The 18,590-nt window shown below is 44.1% G+C and overlaps 1 protein-coding gene and 1 long non-coding RNA gene across 4 annotated transcripts in view; one reads left to right on the forward strand and one right to left on the reverse strand.

Moving 5' to 3' along the window:
- The window catches only part of SLC13A5 (solute carrier family 13 member 5), an 856,016-nt gene that overhangs the window by 147,329 nt on the left and 690,097 nt on the right, over positions 1 to 18,590 (forward strand). The gene's annotated exons all lie outside the window — the stretch shown is intronic.
- On the reverse strand, positions 2,980 to 4,146 carry LOC138489659 (uncharacterized). Its single transcript, XR_011274856.1, has 3 exons — positions 4,010 to 4,146; positions 3,801 to 3,926; positions 2,980 to 3,555 (listed from the first exon to the last, which is right to left on the reverse strand). It is a non-coding gene; the product is annotated as an uncharacterized lncRNA (long non-coding RNA).

Below are 18,590 nucleotides of genomic sequence, written 5' to 3' on the forward strand. Positions count from 1 at the left end.
GGGTGATTACGAGTGCACGAGCACGCACGTTCCCCCATGCCGGTAGTGGCAATCCCGCCATGCCGGTAAAGTGCCACCAACCCCCTCATACCGGCATCGCGCGGCACGCCCATAGCGTTACCGCTTCATACCAACACCTGAACACCGGCACAGTGATACCGGCACGGTATCACCGTGTATGTAAAAACCGGATCCGGAAATTACGTCATCGTGCAGGAACGGAAAATGGGCCGCCGGCCATCTTTAAAAACATAATCTATTGCCATCCTCCATAACCACCACTACACCCGTGTTGTTGAGTGCCACAACTCAATCAGGATGTCGAAGGCCACCAGAAAAAGCACCCAAAGGAAGAGGCAGCAGCGTTTTTGTGATGCTGAACGGACAATGCTTGCAAACACCCTCGAACAGCATGCTGATATCATCAGAAGCACAGACCTTAAGCATGCGACCCAAACCCAAAAAAAAGAGGTGTGGCAGGAGGTTTCTACGAGGGTGTCGGCAGTGGAGAGCACCCCAAGGAGCGTACGGGATTGCCGAAAGCGCTGGGATGACCTCTGCCTCCGGGTCCGGAAGATCCTGTCAGAGAACCGGAGGGCCGCAATGGCGACAGGCGGTGGCACACACTCCCCTGTAAAGCTCACTTCATGGGAGGAGATCGCAAGTGGATTCATCGACCCGGATAGGAGACCAGGAGTTTGGCGCAGCAACTACAACAGAGGAAGGTTAGTGAACCATCACATCCACGCAAAACAAAACATGATGTGACACAAGTGATGTTGAAGTCAGATTAGGCACGCCAATGCATGTCCCAAGGCGACATCAATAAATCAATAGAATAATGAGTGCCACCCCCTGCACCACATGCATGATGAGTGAAAATACCAATCCCCCCAGACACCAAAAGAATCCAATGCCACCAGCCATGCAATGATTGCCAACATGTCCCCTCAGTACATCAAATGCCACACAACAGAAATAAAATTGTACCTGTATGTATGAAAATATCACACCGCAAAACATCACAGCTGCCATTTGGCAACATCACTGATGACCTGCATCTCTTCTATCTCCCAGGCACCGATGAGGAAGGTGGAACAGAGGACAGGGGTGCGAGCACATCCAGTGCACGCAAGGGGACCAGGGCCACCGCCACCCCCTCGTCCAAGAAATTGCCTGCAGCCACACCCAGTGTGCCACGCAAGGCATCAACCCTGCAGGGGGCACCTGCTGCGACACTGGTAGCTGTTCTGCCGGCCACCACGGACTTGGTGTCCACAGAGGTGGCTGAAGAGGCAGAGGTAATGTCCGGAACGCCCAGCCCAACATCCATTGCCAGCACCCCCCCACCTCTGGAGACTGAGAGCCAGAATGACCCATGTCTGCATGACTCCGACCTTGGAGAATCGGACATTGGCATCTTCGAGGAGGACACTGCCCAGGACGAGGACCCCACGCAGGTGCCTTCCACCACCCTGCCAGCCACCACCCTGCCTTCCACCACCCCGCCAGCCACCACCCTGCCTTCCACCATCCTGCCTTCCACCACCCTGCCGTCCACCAGTACACCTGCGGCTGAAACCCCCTTCGAGGTACGTCTGGCAAGGGTAGAGGCCCACCAAGAAGAAATGCTAGAGATAATGCGACAACAGGTCATCGCTGGTGATGAGGCCATGAAGGCCATAGCCACGGCCATTGCTGCCAATACAGCTGCCGTGGAGGCGTCCACGTGTGCATTCCGGGAGTGCATGGGATCACTGACCCAGGCCCTTCTTGCGAACATCACGCAAGTGTAGCAGCCACACCATGGCTAAACCAGGTGACTGATAATAGACACCTCAACCACGTCATGCCCTTCCACCTCGGTGAAATCAAGCCCTGTGCGCTTAACGCGCAGGAGCGCACGGCGCTTGGCCATGGCACCCCCAGACCCAAAAGTCACAAAGAAATGACATTATGGCAAATGACAATATGTGAGGAACTACAATGGTGAAGGCAACACTGTTTGTTGCACACATGGGGACATTTGGGATCTGTCGGGTGGGTGAGGGAGTTTGTTGGCCTATTCACTGGGGTATGTGGGGTGGGTGAGGGAGTTTGTTGGCCTATTCACTGGGGTATGTGGGGTGGGTGAGGGAGTTTGTTGGGGGGTTCTGGGAGGGGGGAGAGGGCACAGTGTTGCTGTTACAAATAATACACAAGTTGTGATGAGAAAAATCCATGGCTGGACATTTTTATTTTTCGTGTTCATCCATTTAATGTGTTACGGTGTTCAGTGGCCAACCACCAACATTCCATTTGTGTATGTTCACATTGGCCCAGTGTCTGACTGACACAAGTCATTCATCGTCCCTGTGTTTCAAAAGTATTCGTCAATTAGTGCTTGGCATACAGCATGGCCGTCCCGTGCATCACGTACTGGCGGGGGGCTCCTTCACCTCCGTCTCCATCCCCTTCATCCTCACCTGGCCCATGCATGTCAATGTCAGGTGGCAATGGTACATTCCTTCGGACGCACATGTTGTGCAGCATGACACAGGCCATGGTGATCTTTGCAACCTTCTCAGGCCTATATAGGAGTGCCCCACCAGACCTGCTTAGGCCGCGGAACCGCGCCTTCAACAGGCCAAAGGTCTGCTCAATCACAACACGGGTACGAGTGTGCACATGATTGTACTCCTCTTCATGGCTGTTCTGCGGGTTCCGCACAGGGGTAAGTAGCCACGGCCTCAAGGGATATCCTCCATCACCTGCAAGCAGATACAAATAGGTGTGTGTCACTCTGAACTACCACCTTCAGGGAGCACGGTCATGGCAGCAGCTATTTGGTGTGGGCATGCACATGTCCCTGTACGTGTACCAAATAGTCACCTATATGGAATGTATACTGTAAAGAGGTGTGGAACACTGGATGGGGTTGAATAGATGATGCAGGGTGTAATCATGCATGCTGAGGCAGATGTGCTGTGGCAGTGCGACAATGTTTAGCCTCCAATTCATGCTGTATACTCTTCACTATGCATGGTAACACTAGCCGCATTGCTACAGTTGCCATCCTATTCAGTCATGCATTGCTTGCCATCACCATGGTGCCTCTAACTTGTTGTCAAACAGAGAAGAGAGTGGGCACCACCATGTATTCAAAAATGTTCAGAATATTCAAGTAAAAATCAAATGTTTCAAAAAAGAATATACATCCAATTGAAAAGGAGTTGGCTGTGACAAGTCTGGAGACACCCGGACTTATAATTGCAACACATGCTGGAGACCAAGTAATAATACTGGGTCACACAACCGCTCTCATATGGGGCCCAAGATGGGCACGTATTTATATCTGATTCACGACAATATGTTCAAGTATCCATAATATACCATACTTCTTAGAGAAAGGAAAATGAGTCTTTCTGATTCATATCAAAAATGATTTATCCATAATAGTTCAAACAAAAAGCTATCAATAATAATCCTTAGTGAGGAAGCAGTTGCCACAATCCACATGTATTAGACTAAAAAAGCCAATGCATTTCGGAAATTATTTCCTTCATCAGGGCGAGTCTAATTATATAAGTCCAGCAAGCAAGTATATAACATAGCAGATGCAAGTATGTGACATAAATTCATATAATGGTGACAATTCAAACGAAACATACATTGAAAAAAATGAAAGGAAACATACCAATCAGTAGATGTTACATCATGGGTAAATATCAATAGCAAAAAAGAAAAAAGAAAAAGAAAAATGCCGTAAGTGGTTTATAAGGTAAATAAATGAAACCAAAGAATATTAGGTGTGGATTTACCTCATTGGTGTGGTCAGTGGTGAAAAACAGAACGTCCTGCGTTCATGCCCACTCAGCAGTGGGTTGTAAATGACATTATGCACAAAGGCATGGAGAAAATCCACTCGTGCTTACAAGGAAACCAATCTGTGGATCATAAAAGATCCAATTAGATACTGTGTTTTACACTCATACTTGGTCAAAGAGAAGGATTGTAATCAGATTCTTACCTTGTAATACACAGAGAGAAACGATCCTCCACTGTGCAGCTGCAGGGCAGTGACTCAGACTGCAGTGTGAAGCCGTTGTCTAGGCAACGGTTCTTTTGTTTAGCATGTGACCACCTCGTTTCTGTGAGATGCAGGTGGTCACAATTAATGATGTAAAATCGGCCAGGGCCCACAAAAATGACAAACCAAATATTTATGGGGCATCATCAATAGGTGCCCATAATTGTGATGATAAGATCCGAAAAAAATTAATCATTATAATAATGAAGATAGAAAAAATACTGTCACAGGTCCTGTGGCTTTCTGGTCACAAATACTGCTGTAAAGTCGGCCAGGGCCCCCAAAAATAGAAAATGAGGTATTTATAGGGCATCACAAATGGGTGCCCATAATTGTAATAACAAATTCCCAAATTAAAAAAAATTATGAAAAAACAAAGTAGTAGTGATAGATTTATGCAGGTGGTCACAAATAATGATGTAAAATAGGCCAGGGCCCACAAGATGTCAAACCAAGTATTTATGGGGCATCATAAATAGGTGCCCATAATTGTGATGATAAAATCCGAAAAAAAATTAAACATTAGAATAATGAAGATAGAAAAAATACTGTCACAGGTCCTATGGATATCTGGTCACGAATACTGTTGTAAAGTCGGCCAGGGCCCACAAAAATTAAAATTGAAGTATTTATGGGGCATCACCAATGGGTGCCCATAATTGTAATGACAAAATTCCAAATAAATATATGAAGTAACAAAGTAGTAAAGATAGAATAAATACTGTCACAGGTCTTTAAGCTGTCTGGACAGCAAGACATAACGAAATTAAGCTAAGGTAAGACTATTCAAACGTAGATGAGCAGTTGAAGTACAGTCACAGTGCGTAAGGTGTCGCCCAGGGGCGGCACCTTGGGTCCCAGACATACGTCCGGGACATGCACTAGGGCTGTTACTAGAATGCTCAAAACATAATTAGACAAAAGGCAACATATGCCAGACAATAATTAAGAAAATAAAGCAAAAAAGGCTACATGAGGTAGAGTGATTCGAACAAGTTAAGCTCAACGGCTGTCAACATGTGGAAATGTAAAAAGAGCAGTATCCAAATGTTCAGAACATCTTTCACAAATTACTCTGAGCATCATATAGAGTAGCCAATGCAATCAAAAAGTAATAATTAGAGTACAGGGCAAAGAGACCCCTATGTATGAAAACATGTTAAAGTATACAACTCAAGCACAGAAAGAACAGTAGAAACAGTAAAGTCACAAGAGGAACAGTAGAGACCCTTATGTGTGAAAACATGGCAAAGCATACACCTTTAACACAGGCAAAACAGTAGTATCACAATCAAATATAACAGTGGTAATTGATCTCCTCATTCAGACCGCTCGGGACCAAACTACAGAGTTTATCAATCCAAAATGTCTCTCTGCGATTGAGGCGCAGACCTAAATCTTCATGAGGGTTATTTCTTGTGAGTACCTCCAGAATCAGAAACTTAATCTGTGAAAGATTGTGATTGTTCAAGGCCCAGTGGCGAGCTACAGCCGAATTAGGGTTGGAATTACGGATACATGACCGGTGTTCGTTCCATCTGATTTTGGCTGCTCTAGTTGACTGGCCGACATAGTATTTTCCGCAAAGACATTTAATGCCATATATGATGTTGGCAGTGTCGCATGTGCCAAATGTCTTGAGGATAATCTTCTTACCTGTGCGTGGATGGAAGATTACATTGCCTTTAATGACTGAATTGCAATTAATGCAGTGTAGGCAGGGAAACGTACCAGTGCGTTTTGTGATAATTTTCTTTCAATGGAGGTCTTGTATGTACAAGTTTGTCCCTGAGATTCCTACTCCTCTGGTATGCAAACACAGGTAATTCAGAAAACAAGTTTTGTACTCTTATGTCGTTTTTGAAAATGTTCCAGTGTTTCTTAATTGTTTGTTTGATTTTATTGCTCTGGGTAGAGAATTTTGATACATATACTGGTGATTTAAGGTCCCTTGTTGGTTTCTTAGGAGTGAATAGTAAGGTTTTACGGTCAAGACTGTTGACCCTTTCAACTGGAGAATCCAGTTCTTCTTGATGGTAACCTCTTGCAAGAAATTTCTCTTTCATAGCCAGTTGCTGTGAAATACAATCCTCGGGGTCACTTACAATCTTTTTGACTCAAAGAAGTTGACTAAATGGCAGGTTCCTTAGTAAGCTAGGCTGATGGAAGCTAAGGCGGTGTAGCAGATTATTGCGATCAGTTGGCTTCCGGAAAAGGGTGGTACTATAACCATTGTCTTTCTTTATTATTTGTACATCTAGAAACGTAATCCTGTCCCGTGATGATTCCCTAGTGAATTGAACTCGTTGGTCAATGTTATTAAGGTGCTCAAAGAAGTCATCAAATGCTGTATCTGTGCCTGTCCAAATGCCAAAAATGTCATCTATGTATCGAGTCCACATGTAGATATCCTTCTTCCATTCGGGTTTGTTCAAAATGTGGTCCGACTCGAATTTGTACATAAAGCAGTTGGCGTAAGTCGGCGCCATAGTTGCGCCCATGGATGTACCAGAGACTTGAAGGAAAAACTGGTTATGGTATTGAAAATAAGAATTTTCAGCAATAAATTGCAGAAGGGTTAGAATAAATTCCTTTTGGGCTCGAACATCCGGTGATTGAAGTAAAAGCCATTCTACTGCTTCAATTCCAAGGTCGTGTGGTATAGAAGTGTATAGACTTTTGACATCTATAGTAAACATCAGATGATCCTGTTGGAAAGTAATATTGTTAAGCTTCTGTAAAAAATGAGTTGTGTCTCGAGTATAAGTAGGGGTTTCTTGAATTAGGGGTTGTAGGAAAAAATCAATGTAAACACCAAGTGGCTGGTTTATACTGTCCATTCCTGCGACAATGGGTCTGCCAGGGGGTTTGATAGGGTCCTTATGAATCTTTGGCAGAGTGTAGAAATTCGGAATTCTCGGATGTTCATTGAGCAGGAACTTATGTGTATGTTCATTTACCCAATTTAGTTCGAGTGCTTTGTCCAGCAGAATAACTAAGTTCTGTTTGATTGAGATAGTTGGATCATGATCTAGAGTGGCATATGTGGTCTGATCTTGAAGTTGTCTACTGCACTCAGAATCATAGTCTGTAGTGTTAAGGATGACAAGGGCACCTCCTTTGTCTGCAGGGCGAATAGTGATTTTGGTGTCGCTGTAGAGATCTCTAATAAGTCTCATTTCGTGAGGTTTCAAGTTCTTGTGTGGCGGGGTTCGATATTTGATCTGTTCAAGATCTCGAGTGACCAGTTTTTGAAAAATATCGATAGAGGGGACACTGATGGGAGGTATGAACCCACTTTTAGCCCTAAACTCTTGGAAATCAGGCATGTTGGGAGGTTTATCGTATGTTTCCAATTCTTCAAAGAACACTTTCAATTTAAGCTTCCTTACAAATTTATAGAGTTCGATCTTACTGTTGAACAATGTTGTACTATAGGTCGGAACAAAACTGAGACCTTTTTGTAATGTGTCTTCTTCCTGTTAGTGAGAGTTCTGTCTGAGATATTAATCACTAAGTTTTCCTTAATTGTAGACGTGTTTGAGGTTTGGGTCTTAGGCTTCCTCCTCCCCGTGCGGGTTCTTTTGGCCGTGCGCCTAAAAAAACAGCGGTGGATGTTTGTGCTGAGGAGCTCGCTGTGTGGTTGAGGTTGTCAAGTGCTTGTTCAATTGGTGTTTCTGAATCTCTCTGCATCTCACAGAAACGAGGTGGTCACATGCTAAACAAAAGAACCGTTGCCTAGACAACGGCTTCACACTGCAGTCTGAGTCACGGCCCTGCAGCTGCACAGTGGAGGATCGTTTCTCTCTGTGTATTACAAGGTAAGAATCTGATTACAATCCTTCTCTTTGACCAAGTATGAGTGTAAAACACAGTATCTAATTGGATCTTTTATGATGCACAGATTGGTTTCCTTGTAAACACGAGTGGATTTTCTCCATGCCTTTGTGCATAATGTCATTTACAACCCACTGCTGAGTGGGCATGAACGCAGGACGTTCTGTTTTTCACCACTGACCACACCAATGAGGTAAATCCACACATAATATTCTTTGGTTTCATTTATTTACCTTATAAACCACTTACGGCATTTTTCTTTTTCTTTTTTCTTTTTTGCTATTGATATTTACCCATGATGTAACATCTACTGATTGGTATGTTTCCTTTCATTTTTTTCAATGTATGTTTCGTTTGAATTGTCACCATTATATGAATTTATGTCACATACTTGCATTTGTTATGTTATATACTTGCTTGCTGGACTTATATAATTAGACTCGCCCTGATGAAGGAAATAATTTCCGAAATGCATTGGCTTCTTTAGTCTAATACATGTGGATTGTGGCAACTGCTTCCTCACTAAGGATTATTAGTGATAGCTTTTTGTTTGAACTATTATGGATAAATCATTTTTGATATGAATCAGAAAGACTCATTTTCCTTTCTGTAGGAAGTATGGTATATTATGGATACTTGAACATATTGTCGTGAATCAGATATAAATACGTGCCCATCTTGGGCCCCATATGAGAGCGGTTGTGTGACCCAGTATTATTACTTGGTCTCCAGCGTGTGTTCTAACTTGTTGTCATCCATATGCATTATTTGTGATATGTGGCCCAGTGATGTGTCATTTTCCGTTTGGCTGGGTCAGGTGATGAGTGTTTAGCTCTGCATTCATTCTCCACTCACTGGCTATTGCCAGCCAGGTGTACTATTAACCCCCCCTTTCCCACCCTGGTGAAGTACCCCCCCCCTTTCCCACCCGGGTGCCGTAGCCCCCCCCTTCTGCATCTGCACACATGAGTACCCCACAGAAAGGCCATGGGCCTGTTGTGCAACTCACCGAGCAGCCAGGCACGTGGTCCAGCATGTCGCTCCATGTGACTGGGTAGCGTGGAGTTGCGCAGTACCATGGCATCATGTGTGGATCTAGGAAATCGGGCGCAGCAATGGGTGATGACCTTGCTGGAGTCACATACCATTTGCACATTGAAGGAGTGGTATTGCTTGCGATTGCGGTACACCACCTCTATGGCATGGGGGACTAGCAATTCCACATGGGTGCAGTCGATGGCACCAACACAATTGGGCATGCCTGCCAGTGCATGGAAGCCTACTTTGGTTTCGGCTATCTCCTGGGCAGTCCGTGGTAGGGATATGTGGGTGCTTGCATGCTTCAGGAGGGCATCCAGAACTTGGTTCAGCATGCGTGAGAATAGTGGTTGTGAAATGCCATGCAGCTGGCCCACTGTGTGTTGGTAGGTGCCTGTGGCCAGGAAGTGTAGCACAGACACCACCTTTAGTAGTGCGGGATGGCAGTGCGTATTTGTATGTGGCTGGCAACGTCGTTCTGTATCATGTCCACTATGGTGGTGATGGTGTCACGGTCCAACCGGTACAGGGTGTGGATCTGCTCAGGGGTTAGGTTGAATGGGCTGGGTCTGGTGGGAGGGATTGGTGGCTACCTACGAGGCACTGGTGGCTGCGCTGGTGGTAATTGCTGGCCCTGTCTCACCCTCCTTCTCCTCCTGCGTCTCCTCTGTGCTGCCTGTTCTTGCCGCTGTAGTTGTTGTTGTTGTTGCTGTTGTTGCTGTAGTTGTAGCAGTATAGGCATGTCCTCCTGCGCCATGATTGCAAATGCTAGTGGTAGCATTTTGGTGTAGGAAGGGGTGTGATGTGTAGGTGTGCTCCTTTTGTACTGGGCCACTCTACATTGCCTACACCTGTGGGGGGGTTGTGGTGTGTGGGTGTGCTCAGTTCATACTGGCACAGCCTCCATTGACTCCACCTGTGGGGATTGTGTGCACCTGTGGCAGCTGCCTTGTATCTTGGTTGCTGTTTGCGGGTGGTCCGCGATGCCTGTTTTGCCGGCATCATGCAGCCCGTTATTACCGGGTTCGCGATGCCGGTATTTGCATGTTTGCGTGGGTTGTAATTGGCACCTATTACAGGCATACCGGTATTTCCTGCCTGAAGAGGCGCGTGTACACGCCTATGCCGCTATTTGCGGCACAGTAAATAACGGTGCCGTTAATACCGGGTTTATGGGTCAGAATGCTACGGAACGTTAAATGATGCCGGTATTTACATACAGGCATCATTTTTCCCTTACCGGCATACCTCGTAATGAGGCCCATTGTGTTAGAAAACCTCAAATCATTGGTAAAACAAAATAACCTACTTCACCCCTTACAGACAGGATTTAGACCAGGTTCAAGTACGATCCATAATTTCAGAATGCTAAAGGTATTAATGAAGCAAGCTAAGATGCGAAATAACCCACCATTATATGTGGATTTCCGAGTGGCATTCGATTGTGTGGACTGTGAACATTTGTGGAACAAACTGAAGGAGATGGGCTGTCCCAACTGGCTACTGCATGTTCTTGTAGCATTACACATAGACAACATCCCCCAAATTCGATTAGATAATGAGGGACTTCTGTCAAGGCCCTATAAAGTTAAGCATAGGCGTGAAACAAGGCTGCTTGCTAGCGGCCTTACTATTTAATCTATATTTAATCTATATGTAGCAGATTTGCCCGCCTGTCGGGGAAAAAAAAGCAAATTGTTCACCAGGTAGTGCCGATACCATATGGGGACGATCTAGTCATTGTAAAACATAACTTCAGAGGAATAAAAGTGATGTTAAAAGAACTAGGAATATATGCAAAGGAGAATGGAGTAACAGTAATTTTAACTAAAACAAAATTATGTTAGTCACTTCCAAAAAAGTTCTGAGGCACACTATTATGACCAGTTGGGGAGCCATACAATATACTGATGGCTACAAATACCTAGAATGGAAATGTCCTGTAACAACTACGATCAAATAATTGAGATCAAGTCATGAAGAGCTAAGCAAATCACGTTACTGATTTGAAGATTTGATCTCCAGTATGCAGGCTATTCGATGGGAGGTATAATGACATTATATAGACAGTGGTTTGCCCCTGTGGTATTATACGGGCTGGAGGCCCTGAGTATAGACAACTTGGGATAGCTGGACAAAATGTAAGGTTTTTCTGGCAGACCATCCTAAGATTACCTTGATCCTGCTCTATAGAATGTGAGATTAGAGCTGGGGTTGACCTCCTTAAGAGCATTGGTATTCTTGCATAGAGGCCTCCTCTGCTTGAAAGCCTTAACATTTCCAGAGTGCCCAGTATTGAAAATACTTTGGGATGATTTCAAGTCACAAAGACTGATATAGGGTGTATGTAAACGAATTGTACTCCAAGATAAATTGGTCCTTTAGGCATGGCTCGATGTAGAAATGATAACACACTGAAGGCGCTGTTTGGTTTGATTTTAGAGAGGTGCGGAAGATAGGGTAGGAGGGAGGGAATGGTAGGGGTAGGTTAGGAGGGAATGGAGCAGATAGAGAGGGGGAGGCAGTTCCAGTGGAAAGGAGCAAGCAGTTGGAAAGAGCGGAAGCAGGAAGGGGCACAGGGGGAGGAGGAGAGAGTAGGAAGAGATCAGCAGATTGGAGAGAACGAGAAGGAGTATAGAAAGTGAGGAGGGAGGATAGGTGGGGGGGGCAAGACCATAGAGGGATTTGAAGACTAGGCAGAAGAAGTTGAATTTGAGCAGGGATGGGAATGGGAGCCCACCTAGAGAGGTGGGAGAAGAAGAGATGGAGTCATGAGGTGAGAGAAGGCAGAGGGAGCGAATAGCAGAGTGGTAGACAGATTTGAAAGGGGAGAGGTGAGAGGAGGGGAGTCCAAAGAAAAGAGTAGAGCAGTAGAAAAGTCTAAAGAAGATGAGGGAGGAGATTAAGAGTGTAGTCACGTGAAAGGTTAGGAAGGGCCGAATTTTACAGATGTTGTAAAGGTGAAAGCAGCAAGATCTTGCAGTAAGAGAAATGTGGTGATATAGAGAGAGGAGGGGGTCAATGTAAAGACCAAGGTTACGGGCATGGGGGGAAGGAGAGTTGGTGCAGTACTAACCTCGAAACAGCTAAACACGTCTTGAGTGAGTGTCCACGGTCAGGCCCAATATATATGACCCAGTTTGATACCTTCATATACAACTATGACACAATTAAAGCCATGGTTATACTGTTTAAACACTGATTTAGGTGCGATGCCATGGCAAAATGTAGTTTTGATTTTAGAAACATATCTGTAAAGAAAATAACGAATTTATACAATGTTGATTGAAAATGTAAAGGCATACGTTGTTTATTTTTATGTTTTGTATGAATGTATATAAAGTGTAAGTTGTAAAAGTTTATAATAAACTAAACAGAACTATAAATAAATTTAAAAAAGAATTTGCAGTCTGCTAACCATTATTCTTATTGTTCTGGGATGGACAACATGCCAGTTATATCATAACCAGGTAGTGTCTTGGTATTAGTTGTGCTTGCAGTGGGAATATACAGTATCATTGATAACTGTAAAAATGATCAAGGAACAGGTTTCTTGTTTTGTTGTGAACATAACAGTCAGAAATATAAAGGCACCAGAATTCTTTATCCATCTCACCAGCTTTGGAATTGCATAGAATTGTTTATTTTCTTTTTAAACTATGAAGTGACAAGCCAAATATTGTGTATGTATCATTGGGGTGTGTGACAAATGTTGATTTCTCCCATTTGTGATTGCATGGCCGTACCGTATGCACTTAATTTGGGACAATTGATGTGGCTCTAGATGTAGAGAACTGCTTAATTGATTGATATTATAGTTGGATTTATTAGACGTGGTGTATATATTGATTGGGACTCAAGATACAAGCTGATGGGAAACTCAACTTTTTCGCACTGATGCACCACAGTTATAGTAGATTACCTAGACATTTTGGAATTTTAAAATGGTAACTCAGAACAATAATTAGAAGCCTCAAATTAAATTGGGGATTCATAACTGCCTGGATAGCCATTATATCAATATATTCCTATATCCACTCTTTCCCTTCCTGATCACTGACCCAGTTTTGCCTCTCAAACACAGTGGGGCGAGGAAAGGGGCTAAAGGGGACCAGCACGATGGAAAAGAGAAAAGCAACTACAGACCCCCATAGTCATGATAAGCAAAAAGGTCAGCAAAACTCAGTACACACATTGATGGAGTTAATGTGCTTATAAATTACATCAAAGGCCTATTGAAGCGTTGCCCAAAGGGAAGCAAGGCAGGTACTCTCACCCAGTTTGAGAAATCAAAGGCTATTACAGGTAACTGCATAATACATTTGACTAAATACCTCTTAGTGATAGGACCTCCATAGCTCCAAAGGGACAGTGAGGTCAAAAATCCTGAGCAGGTGTCGAGGAAAAGTAAGGTGGCATTGTCAGAGGAAATCAAGGGGCAGCCAACCAAATTGAATGCAAGTAATAGGATAACACTACCTACCCTTTTAGATATTGGGTAAATGTTAACTGACTTTGAGATTCCCAAAATTGAAACAGAGCTGGGTGTGAAAACTATAATGTCCCAGCTTAACTACACGTATGCTTGAATGATAGGGCAGTAGAAGCAGTGGTTCAAGTTAGCTATTCTCCTTATATTACCATTGCTAATAGATTTGATGTACTTATCAGAGATGGAATCTATAACCCAATGGCTACAGCAGCAGCAAAGCAATCTATTTGTAATGCTCCTTTAGAGGAGGGAGCTGACACAGATTGAGAGTTCGATGGACATAGGGAGATGGAAGATTCATGGTAGACGGAAGGAGGGGCCTAGTACGATAAAGGATAGAGGGGATTCTGGAGAGCCCTGTAGAAAGTGGGAAGGAAGGATATAGAGTGACAGGGCATCTAGAGAGCCAGGAAAGGGGTCATACATGCTATAGCTGTTCTGAACTTTGGTCAGAAATAAATGATTTAAAGGAAATCCTGCTTTCAGTCTGTAGGGAAATGCAGGGTATCACAAGGAAATTGATCCCAAACATCCACAAACTCCAGTTTGGTACAAGCGGGGAGGAACAGACAGTGGGAGAGGGCAGGAGGCCCATCACAACAACCACGATATGTCCTATCACCAGGAATGTATCAAGAGCCATAGATTAATTTGTAGCAGCTAACCCTCCTGGAGGAAAAGAGAAGTTGTTATTGCAACAGGGGAAAGAAGATGGATAGGTAGCCATAACCTGAAGCATGATTACGGAGAGAAGATTAAATATGACTCTACGAAATGGAGCAGGAGAGCCATCAGTGGTCCCTGGTGCAGTTAACCGGGCTAACGCACAGCACACACTGAAGGGCAAAACTATATACCTGGTGAATGCCCCACAATTGAGCAACCCCCATAAAGAATCATGGGAAACGCTACAAAACAAAACTACCCATTGGCTAAGAGCTAAAAAGGGATGCTGCTCAATCATCAGGGAAGACATAAGGGTATGCAAACGCATCACAGACCCTGATAACAGCAGCACTGATTATATTAGATTGGAGTTGAAAGAGAAGGCCTTGCTCTCAATTGATTTAAGAACATATTGCCCCATGATCTCAACATTGAAATTAAGGCATACATACCCTCCCTGTCCAACTAAAGTGACCAACATCAAGGGTAATAACAGCATTAGGCACAATCACACCCCTCCTAACTCACAACAAGCCAACATGGAGCGCGCCCAGGGAGAAGGTAGTCCCACTTAACTCCGGCAGAAGGCAGGAGTGGGTTTAAGGATGCAACCCAAAAAGAGGAAAGACATGATACCCGCCAATCGAAGGATCCACACACCCAAAGAATAGCAAGTACTCCCTTCAGTAAGGCTAACAAGGGGAATGGATTGGGCGATATAGATTGACGGAGTGCATACCTTAGGTGTGAGAGCTCTGGGTCCTTTTTTATGTCAAAGCATTGCAGGCGCTTGAGGTTCGCATTAGATCATGGAAAATTGCAGGGGTATCTAAACACATGGCAGATAATGACTGGATGGAATTCATTAGACTCCATCCAATAATACGCCTACAAGAGACATGGGACACAACTAAAGTGGACATACAAGGTTACTCGTCATTCAATGTCCAAGCATCAAAAGGACCTGAGGGAAGACAGAGTGGGGGCATAATAGTGTGGATTGAAGCGCCATCTAGAGTGTTGACTATTATGGTAGATAGTACAAATAATGATATGCAGGAACTCCACTTAACATTGGCTGATGCACAGGAACTACACAATAGGCCATTGAAAGCAAATGGGTTGAGAACCCTTGCTCAAATACAAGCCAGCATAGAATATTGGAGGAATACCCATCCACAAGAAAACAAAATTATTTTAGCTGGGTATTTTAATGTGTAATTTCAACCCCTAGAGGAGACCCTAGTATTATTTGAGGAGGAAGTTGGGACCTGGGACATCCCCGACCGGGTAGCGGCATGCCCAAAATGACAGAATATGCGGGCACGGTTACATCCCTCAATCGAAGAGGTTGTAACGGCAGAGCCCAGGGTGACCAACTGACTAAGCCTACCTTTGTTAGCACTCGCTACCATTGCCACATCGACTCTATATTAATCAGTTTGGGGATGTGGGCTAACGTAAAATACTTTTTGATTATAGAGAAGCAAGAGAGCGATCATCTTCCACTCCAATTGATACTAGAGCTGGTTATACATGAGGCAATCCCTTCTCTTATTACAAGGGGGAATGTTCCAATCATCCTATCGGGGCACCAAAGCCACATTGTTAAATGGGAAGCAATGGATACCGAGAAGGCTCTACCCAGTCTCTACTAAGGAATACTGCCATTGCGAGAAAGTATGCTTGGTGATTCAGCTCTCCCTAAAGAGACGTTTGTTCAGCTGCATAATGAGATGGTATTAAGGATGGCACCTACGTTTGTGAGAACAAAAGTAACTATTAACAAGAACCCATTGTTCGATAAAGAGTGCTGAGTAGCTAAACAACATTTACTAGTATGTGTCAGTGGTGGTGGGGAAGGAAATTGCAGCAGTTGGAGCGGCTATGGGGAGGTATAAAGAACTAAAGGAGAAGGCATACTCTGAGTCACTATGGGAAAATGTATTAACTGCTATAGTGGAAAAGGATAGTGCTCAATTTTGGAGGTCAGTCAGTAAAGGGCAAGAGGAAGACCCTGCTATAATCCAAGGTAATCTACCAGAAGCCATCTGGCATGATAATTCCAAAGATCTATATGGAAAAGCTGGCCCACATACTCACTGGGGGATACAGTAATCCCAGAGGATCAGGCTTTCTCTTATCTAGTTTTTGCCATAAAGGAATTGAAAGCAGCTATAGAATCCTATAAAACAATAAGGCACTAGGGCCAGATGAAATACTGGTAGACCTATCTAAGTCAGAACATCTCATCTGGGTGCCGTATAAGTTAATCAATGAGGTTAGCTCCAACAGGAAAGCACCTGAATACTGGACGAAAGCAGAAATAGTCCCGATTTACAAGAAGGGGAGAGTGAGAAATCATCTAATTATTGCTCAGTCTCTCTCCTCAATGCGGGAGGGAAGATCTTTGTAAGAGCAATCCTTGCCCACTTAGATGACTGGATACGTGAACCGGTTCGAATAAATCTCCTGCAAGTAGGTTTCCAATCTGGAATTATCACATTGGATCAATGCTTTCATCTGCGCCTTCTGGTCAACAAATACATGCATCTGAGGAAAATGTACGTATATGCCTAATTTGTGGATCTGCAGACCGTCTCCAACAGCATTCCACAAGCAACTTTGTGGAACACTCTTAAGGTGCTAAGAATACCCCTCACCCCCGAGCTATTAGCCATACCCCTGATCTTATAAACTATAACAACAAGGCATCCATAAGATGTAACATACATGTAGACGTTTCTAGACCCCTTATGATCCCAAAGGATGTTACATATGGTTATGTTTTGGCCCTGGAATTGTACTGTTTATTTATTAATGGCGTGATAAAGCAAATCCGGTCACTCCCAACAGATGCCTCAAATCTGGGGGGAGAAAAATATCAAATTCTCCATTTTACAGATGATGCAGTACTAATTGCTTTTGCACCAACTTGCCTGAATAAACAATTTTTACTCTTTTGCTGAGAAAATGGCCTAAACCTAAATAGTGGCACAACTAGGACATTGGTATTAAAAGGAATATGAAGAAGTGCCCGAAGCTTACACTAAACCAGACCAGCAAGATAACTGAACAAGTAAAATTCTATGATTATTTGGGAATGAGAATGACCAAAAGGGGAAAATGGACTAAACCAATTTAGGAAGCAGGGTTTGAATGGTCGAGGTACAGTAGCGCCATTGCAAGCTTTGCCAGGTAAAATGGAGGAGATGCAGTCAGGGTCTCAACAGAGGCTTATACATTACAAGCATGCCAGGCTGTCCTCTATGGGTCAGAACTTTGGGGCACTGGAAATTGTGTGACCTTGTTGCCAATTGAAAATACATTTTTTTAAACATATTGTGGCTACCAATAACTACACCCACAGCTCCATTACACATGGATTTGGGCTTACAAGACATAGGGTCTGTGACAAAATTGAATCCTCTGCTTTACTGGTTACGACTATGGAGCTCACAACACCTCACGATTTACAAGGAAGAACTTAAGGACCTCGTAAATCGGGAGGGAGGGCACTCTGTGAAATGGTGTCAGTATATCAAGGAAAAATGTTGTATAATAGGGAAACATGAATTCTGGCTTATACCTGATCTAATGAATAGAGCCTCTAAAGGCATAGTTAAAAAAGCTGATGAACAGACGGAGGAAGCCACAAGAGAGGCATAGGGCCTCTCAAAATGTTAGCTTATGTCAAAATAGAAAACACATGTATAGCTTTGAATGGTACCTTGATGTCTTGAAAACTAAATGAAAAACTTTAGTGAATATGAAAGGTTTAATGAAATGTTTTACTCATGACGAGTTTGCAGAAGAAGTTAGTCATAATGAAATAGTTTAAAGAGAGATGATGTGGTGTTTGAGTCACTACGTTGCTACCCTCGTCCCCGGCTCCAGCAAACCCCTATTGGGGCCCTTTGGACCATGTCCTGGCACCTCTGGCGCCAGGCTCATAAGGAACCTCAGTCCCGGCGCCAGGGGCGCCGGGCTCATAATTCTTGCAAAGGTGCTTGGGTGGACCTACCTGTAGCAGACCATGCTGCATACTCACCTTTGCAAATGCTGGCAGGATGACGTCCCCAGCCTTCTGCTGGGAGGAACTATTCCCTGAACTGGGACTACTATCTTACCTGGGTGGGGCTGGTGCCACTCCTTAGCTCTGGAACACAGGAACTCTTTTACCTGGGCGAGGCTGAGGAAGAAAACACCCAATCACTCCAACACTATTTAAACCACACCCGATTGGGAAAACGTGCTTCGCGTTATTCTGCATCTGCAGCAGGACGCTCACCGAGTCAGCTCCAGCATTCCAGTGACATCTCCAGCTTCAGCTCAGCAACCTGTGGAAGAAAGACACGAGAACTATACTTACCATCCAGGAATCCAGACACCGGCAGAACCTGCAAGCAAAAGAAACATAAGGTTAGCAAGTTGCAACACGTTCGCAGCCGCGCTCGCTTACCTGATCCATCTGTGCTTTCACGGATT

Source organism: Ambystoma mexicanum, chromosome 9 (genome assembly GCF_040938575.1).
Source record: "Ambystoma mexicanum isolate Mex_15411 chromosome 9, UKY_AmexF1_1, whole genome shotgun sequence".
Lineage (NCBI taxonomy): Eukaryota > Metazoa > Chordata > Amphibia > Caudata > Ambystomatidae > Ambystoma > Ambystoma mexicanum.